Here is an 8,859-nt window from a genome sequence, read left to right on the forward strand (position 1 = left end):
GCCAGACAGACCAGACGCTACTGAGACAGAGAGAGAGACATGCTGAAGCCAGACAGACCAGATGCTACTGAGACAGAGAGAGAGAGACATGCTGAAGCCAGACAGACCAGATGCTACTGAGACAGAGAGAGAGACATGCTGAAGCCAGACAGACCAGACGCTACTGAGACAGAGAGAGACATGCTGAAGCCAGACAGACCAGACGCTACTGAGACAGAGAGAGAGAGACATGCTGAAGCCAGACAGACCAGACGCTACTGAGACAGAGAGAGAGACATGCTGAAGCCAGACAGACCCGATGCTACTGAGACAGAGAGAGAGAGACATGCTGAAGCCAGACAGACCAGATGCTACTGAGATAGAGAGAGAGACATGCTGAAGCCAGACAGACCAGACGCTACTGAGACAGAGAGAGAGAGGCATGTTGAAGCCAGACAGACCAGATGCTACTGAGACAGAGAGAGAGACATGCTGAAGCCAGACAGACCAGATGCTACTGAGACAGAGAGAGAGAGACATGCTGAAGCCAGACAGACCAGATGCTACTGAGACAGAGAGAGAGACATGCTGAAGCCAGACAGACCAGACGCTACTGAGACAGAGAGAGACATGCTGAAGCCAGACAGACCAGACGCTACTGAGACAGAGAGAGAGAGACATGCTGAAGCCAGACAGACCAGACGCTACTGAGACAGAGAGAGAGACATGCTGAAGCCAGACAGACCCGATGCTACTGAGACAGAGAGAGAGAGACATGCTGAAGCCAGACAGACCAGATGCTACTGAGATAGAGAGAGAGACATGCTGAAGCCAGACAGACCAGACGCTACTGAGACAGAGAGAGAGAGGCATGTTGAAGCCAGACAGACCAGATGCTACTGAGACAGAGAGAGAGACATGCTGAAGCCAGACAGACCAGATGCTACTGAGACAGAGAGAGAGACATGCTGAAGCCAGACAGACCAGACGCTACTGAGACAGAGAGAGAGAGAGATGCTGAAGCCAGACAGACCAGACGCTACTGAGACAGAGAGAGAGACATGCTGAAGCCAGACAGACCAGACGCTACTGAGACAGAGAGAGAGACATGCTGAAGCCAGACAGACCAGATGCTACTGAGACAGAGAGAGAGAGACATGCTGAAGCCAGACAGACCAGACGCTACTGAGACAGAGAGAGAGACATGCTGAAGCCAGACAGACCAGATGCTACTGAGACAGAGAGAGAGAGACATGCTGAAGCCAGACAGACCAGACGCTACTGAGACAGAGAGAGAGACATGCTGAAGCCAGACAGACCAGACGCTACTGAGACAGAGAGAGAGACATGCTGAAGCCAGACAGACCAGACGCTACTGACACAGAGAGAGAAACATGCTGAAGCCAGACAGACCAGACGCTACTGAGACAGAGAGAAAGACATGCTGAAGCCAGACAGACCAGACGCTACTGAGACAGAGAGAGAGACATGCTGAAGCCAGACAGACCAGACGCTACTGAGACAGAGAGAGAGACATGCTGAAGCCAGACAGACCAGACGCTACTGAGACAGAGAGAGAGACATGCTGAAGCCAGACAGACCAGACGCTACTGAGACAGAGAGAGAGACATGCTGAAGCCAGACAGACCAGATGATACTGAGACAGAGACAGAGACATAATGAAGCCAGACAGACCAGACGCTACTGAGACAGAGTGAGAGAGAGACATGCTGAAGCTAGAAAGCCCAGATGATACTGAGACAGAGAGAGAGACATAATGAAGCCAGACAGACCAGACGCTACTGAGACAGAGTGAGAGAGAGACATGTTGAAGCCAGACAGACCAGATGCTACTGAGACAGAGAGAGAGATATGCTGAAGCCAGACAGACCAGATGCTACTGAGACAGAGAGAGACATGCTGAAGCCAGACAGACCAGACGCTACTGAGACAGAGAGAGAGAGACATGCTGAAGCCAGACAGACCAGACGCTACTGAGACAGAGAGAGAGACATGCTGAAGCCAGACAGACCAGACGCTACTGAGACAGAGAGAGAGACATGCTGAAGCCAGACAGACCAGACGCTACTGAGACAGAGAGAGAGAGAGAAATGCTGAAGCCAGACAGACCAGACGCTACTGAGACAGAGAGAGAGACATGCTGAAGCCAGACAGACCAGACGCTACTGAGACAGAGAGAGAGACATGCTGAAGCCAGACAGACCAGATGCTACTGAGACAGAGAGAGAGACATGCTGAAGCCAGACAGACCAGACGCTACTGAGACAGAGAGAGAGACATGCTGAAGCCAGACAGACCAGATGCTACTGAGACAGAGAGAGAGAGACATGCTGAAGCCAGACAGACCAGACGCTACTGAGACAGAGAGAGAGACATGCTGAAGCCAGACAGACCAGACGCTACTGAGACAGAGAGACATGCTGAAGCCAGACAGACCAGACGCTACTGAGACAGAGAGAGAGACATGCTGAAGCCAGACAGACCAGACGCTACTGAGACAGAGAGAGAGACATGCTGAAGCCAGACAGACCAGACGCTACTGAGACAGAGAGAGAGACATGCTGAAGCCAGACAGACCAGACGCTACTGAGACAGAGAGAGAGACATGCTGAAGCCAGACAGACCAGACGCTACTGAGACAGAAAGAGAGACATGCTGAAGCCAGACAGACCAGACGCTACTGAGACAGAGAGAGAGACATGCTGAAGCCAGACAGACCAGACGCTACTGAGACAGAGAGAGAGACATGCTGAAGCCAGACAGACCAGATGCTACTGAGACAGAGAGAGATACATACTGAAGCCAGACAGACCAGATGCTACTGAGACAGAGAGAGAGACATGCTGAAGCCAGACAGACCAGACGCTACTGAGACAGAGTGAGAGAGAGACATGCTGAAGCTAGAAAGCCCAGATGATACTGAGACAGAGAGAGAGACATAATGAAGCCAGACAGACCAGACGCTACTGAGACAGAGTGAGAGAGAGACATGTTGAAGCCAGACAGACCAGATGCTACTGAGACAGAGAGATATGCTAAAGCCAGACAGACCAGATGCTACTGAGACAGAGAGAGAGAGACATGTTGAAGCCAGACAGACCAGATGCTACTGAGACAGAGAGAGACATGCTGAAGCCAGACAGACCAGACGCTACTGAGACAGAGAGAGAGAGACATGCTGAAGCCAGACAGACCAGACGCTACTGAGACAGAGAGAGAGAGACATGCTGAAGCCAGACAGACCAGACGCTACTGAGACAGAGAGAGAGACATGCTGAAGCCAGACAGACCAGACGCTACTGAGACAGAGAGAGAGACATGCTGAAGCCAGACAGACCAGACGCTACTGAGACAGAGAGAGAGACATGCTGAAGCCAGACAGACCAGACGCTACTGAGACAGAGAGAGAGACATGCTGAAGCCAGACAGACCAGACGCTACTGAGACAGAGAGAGAGACATGCTGAAGCCAGACAGACCAGACGCTACTGAGACAGAGAGAGAGACATGCTGAAGCCAGACAGACCAGATGCTACTGAGACAGAGAGATATACATACTGAAGCCAGACAGACCAGATGCTACTGAGACAGAGAGAGAGACATGCTGAAGCCAGACAGACCAGACGCTACTGAGACAGAGAGAGAGAGACATGTTGAAGCCAGACAGACCAGACGCTACTGAGACAGAGAGAGAGACATACTGAAGCCAGACAGACCAGATGCTACTGAGACAGAGAGAGAGACATGCTGAAGCCAGACAGACCAGACGCTACTGAGACAGAGAGAGAGAGACATGTTGAAGCCAGACAGACCAGACGCTACTGAGACAGAGAGAGACATGCTGAAGCCAGACAGACCAGACGCTACTGAGACAGAGAGAGAGACATAATGAAGCCAGACAGACCAGATGCTACTGAGACAGAGAGAGAGAGAGAGAGAGAGAGACATGCTGAAGCCAGACAGACCAGACGCTACTGAGACAGAGAGAGAGACATGCTGAAGCCAGACAGACCAGACGCTACTGAGACAGAGAGAGAGACATGTTGAAGCCAGACCGACCAGACGCTACTGAGACAGAGAGAGAGACATGTTGAAGCCAGACAGACCAGATGCTACTGAGACAGAGAGAGAGACATGTTGAAGCCAGACAGACCAGACGCTACTGAGACAGAGAGAGAGATATGCTGAAGCCAGACAGTCCAAACGCAACTGAGACAGAGAGAGAGACATGCTGAAGCCAGACAGACCAGACGCTAATGAGACAGAGAGAGAGAGACATGCTAAAGCCAGACAGACCAGACGCTACTGATACAGAGAGAGAGAGACATGCTAAAGCCAGACAGACCAGATGCTACTGAGACAGAGAGAGACATGCTGAAGCCAGACAGACCAAACGCAAATGAGACACAGCCATTGTTCCTCATCTACAGTACATGATGCAGAAAGCCATAGCCGTGGGAATTAGGGGTGCTGAGGGTGCTGCAGCAACCCCTGATAAATCGAAATGTTAAAATCCACAAAATGAGTGAACTAGGCCTTTACTACTCCTGTATTATTAAATACTCTTCAGCTGTGCCTATGCAATAAAACATCAGTGTTATGACAATACTTAAGCTATAATAACAGTAGCAACAGCTTGGTGACCATTTTATATCCTTAGTCTGACATAGAAATGACCTGTACAGACCTCATCATAAAGTCACTACCCAGATTTCACTTGTATTGATTGTAAAGGTATTTAGCGCTCTACACAGAAAGAATGCACATACAAAATTGGCACAAAGGTGTCAAATATGCTGATTGCTTGTCCAATGAATATGAAAAACCTGCCATGGTTGCCATGGTTATGTTATTCTGCCAATCATGTGACAACAATGGCTGCAGAGCACTGTACGTGTGAGTGGGAAGGGAGGGGACAGAAGAGCCAGCGTTACTGAGCAGAGAGAGGCAACGTCGCCCCCACCCATCTCTACACGCAGAGTCAAATAAGACGCCTATATTTCTCTGTGAGAATGGACCTTTTGAAAGGGATGGCAAGGCCTCTCGTCCTCTCCTTTCCACCAGCCTGCCTGTATGGCAGTTTCACAAATAACCACAATCATTCTCACATCCACTCCAAGCACTTCCTACTGTAAAATACACTACTCAGCCAACAAAGATGAGCTAGAGAAAAAAATATGTAAGATTGTCTGCTGTCGGATATAGGCCTACATGAATTGTAGCTAAATATACAACTTGATAGAGTATGTATAATATTACCACAGACTCGTGCATGATTTTCCAGTGTTCACAAGGAGACTAAATACCATTAACGTGATATACACTCCTGCTCTGGAAACAGTGTACGCCCCATGGAAACTGCTGCCTGCCTGTTTCTATGTTACAGCATGCACAGCAGCAATATTGAGAGTGACTATGAGGCGGATTTGCAGCAGTTTCAGACATGTGATATTGTTCTCTTCTGGCAAAACTGGGCTACATCTAGCATTGCATTGTGATGGCTTACATACTGAAGAGAATGACTGGGGTTAACATCTGCTGTATGATACAGTGCTACGTTATGGTGAAACATAGTGTGTGACAGCCTACAAAGAACATTAAAGTAGGATACTGCAAACTAGTAAGACACAAATAGGCTATCAAGACACAATCAGGCTAGTTAGACACAAACAGGCTAGTTAGACACAAACAGGCTAGTAAGACACAAACAGGCTAATAAGACACAAACAGGCTAGTAAGACACAAACAGCCCAATAAGACAGAAACAGGCTAGTAAGACAGAAACAGGCTAATAAGACACAAACAGGCTAATAAGACACACACAGGCTAGTAATTCTGCCCCAAAATGCATTTGCTGAGGAATAATTTGTTGAAATGGTTGACATGTGGTGAAGTCACACCATTAAACGTCTCCAGACTTCCAATGATTAAGAAATGTTTTTATTCAGTGCAGTGCAGTGGCCTTTTATACTGTGGAGAATCAACTGATTTATATATGCTGGGTTACTTACAGACCTCAAGTTTTTATTTACACTGCGCTGACATTTAGTATGGCCCCAGACTAGAAAACAATGCAGCCATTCATAAGTCTAGACAACGATTTCTAACAACTTATCCTGGGACAATGAAACGTGGTTATTCGCTGCTTTTCCAAATGGTGTTCTCAAATCTTCTTTCAGGCAAACGTACAATGAATGACCTGGCATTGTACAAGGGTCGCAACAAGACACACTAGTTTTGTCTTACGGTGTGAGAAACTCGGCAAGAGATCCCTTTCAGCCACTGTGAGCCTATTTAACATTGAACTTGGATAAACCTCTACTTACTATTGCCTACCACTGCATACGCAGGCAGTTTAAACCTATACATCTTCCACATAGGCCTATGACCGTTCAGCTAAAAACAACGGAGACAAGCCTTTGGGCACAAACATACACTTTCATATTTTAGGCTACAGCTAATCAATCAAGCGCTATAGGCTATACAATCAAATCCAATTGTATTTGTCACATGCTTCACAAACAACAGGTGTAGACTAACAGTGAAATGCTTACAACAGGCTATATCATAGGACATTACAAAATATATTTTAAAAAGTGAACCTTAATTAACATCCATCTGAAAAGGCCTAATAGGTTACTAAGACTATCCTAAATATACAATAGACCTATTCGCAAAATAACAATTCATCATTTAATTAAGGCACGTGTGTCGCCTACATGAGACTCTCGTCACGCCACAGCCGAAAAACACTAGAATAACAATAACCTCATCTACAGACAACAGACCACTAACATCCGTTCAAAAAACAAACAGCCGGCACCATAAAACTGGCATCATAAATGGAGTCTATTCTCAAATGTAGCCTAAATATGTATTGTTGGAAAGACATATTTTAGGAACAATGTTTTTTACAACTCTATTGTGTTACCAACAAAGCCTTTCATGTTTATGGCGTTTGTAAAATTCTATCCAACTGTGTTACCATCAATAAAGAAACAAAACAACTATCCCGCGGGTCACCATGTGCCTTATGAATGCCATGTGCTCCCTTTGATAGTTAATAAATAAATCCACTGGCGACTAATATAATGGCGTGTATAGCTAATATCATCCAAAATACAGACTCAGCAGCCCAGAAGCCTTTAGGCTATTTCTTTCAGATGCTTTTTATTCGGATGTAAAATATTCATCACAATTAAATCAATTAATATAAATGTTGGCTTTAGCAAGGCCCACCTCTGTGAAAAAAATCCTTTATATTAATTAGGCATTGTTTTAAAATTAAATGTAAGATTTATTTAAGTCCTGTTCAAATTCAAATACAGAGCGCACATGACGTGATGTCATCTATTCAATTCGTTCGACTTCTTTCGGCCTATTGCATTCTCCGTGACATTAATGATCAAACAATAGATCGGTGTTAGAGTGCTCAAGTAGGCCCATATACAATTCCGTAATTATAGAACGTCTTTGTATGGATGCATAAACCCATACAGTTTTAAGATAATGACCCACGGTCCTAATTGTCAGTTGCCTACAATTGGCAACGAATTACGCATTCAAAACCGTTACTAGGCCGAGTCCGCTGGGTGGGCAACATCGCCTCTTTCTATGGGGATGCAGATGAGCCTGGTGCACTTGACGTCTTTTCATGACCCCCCCCCTCACGGCGCTGTCTGTCATATTCGGACTGGGCATGGCATTGCCACTTGCCCCCGAGCGTGGGAATGGGTGCGTCCAGTCGTTCACATCTCCAGCCCTGTGGTTAACTGAATCAATTAAGCAGGGCCGACCCCCCCCCCCCTCTTTTAGCCCATACCCAAAACCCTCCTCTCCATTTTTGTCAGCTCTGTCTGTATACGTTCTAATTATTGCTGTTTGGGATGCCAGCGCCGTGGTTGGAGTTCATCATGCTGAAATAAGAAAACGTTAATGTCAATCTCATTCTCAATGCTAGCCTACATGTATGCTATGGCTAGGACTCTCAGTCGGATATATTTTCTATATCATATTTGCCACATTTCATTATAGAAAATAACGCATTTCAAGATGAATATAACAAGAAGAATGAAAATGATAGTGTGTGTGTGTGTGTGTGTGTGTGTGTGTGTGTGTGTGTGTGTGTGTGTGTGTGTGTGTGTGTGTGTGTGTGTGTGTGTGTGTGTGTGTGTGTGTGTGTGTGTGTGTGTGTGTGTGTGTGTGTGTGTGTGTGTGTGTCTGTGTGTGTGTGTGTGTGTGTGTGAATGCAACATTTACTCATGGTTGTGATTAGCTATAGGCATTACGTTTTCAAATGTCCTAATAACACAAACATAAATTATACGCAATCAATCAATATAAGTAATAAATCAATACAACTATTTCACATTTCCAGTAAGTGAACATGTCCGGTTAATGCTACAGCAATGATTTATAACTGTAAGACTTGTTAAATCTACTTCGTAATACCAGTCAACGAGGTTATTATTTTTGCACCAAGAAGGCTTATGCATCTTGTTATTTCCATGTTCTATTTCCAAGGTCCTCGATGAGTCTGGAAGTCGTTTTTACTTTCGGTTATCTAGCTTTATGACGGCCATCACACTCATACAGCTAGATAACCAAAGACAACAACCCACTTCCCATTCTTCTCAAATATTCCAGAATTGTCTTCTGTTCTCCGGGCGTTGGGGATTGTGCCCCTGCTTTCTGGAGTGGTCCACCATACTTTGAGGCAAATAAACCACAATATAGAATAGAAGTAGGCCTAATTTGACTCCCATAGCTGACATAATCATATTTTGCTTCCATATAGGCCACTTCCATGTAATGAGTCCTCCAAACTCCCACAGACACACTCGTTAAAAAAAACACGACG

The sequence above is a fragment of the Oncorhynchus keta genome, chromosome 14 (assembly GCF_023373465.1).
Source record: "Oncorhynchus keta strain PuntledgeMale-10-30-2019 chromosome 14, Oket_V2, whole genome shotgun sequence".
Taxonomy (NCBI): Eukaryota; Metazoa; Chordata; class Actinopteri; order Salmoniformes; family Salmonidae; genus Oncorhynchus; species Oncorhynchus keta.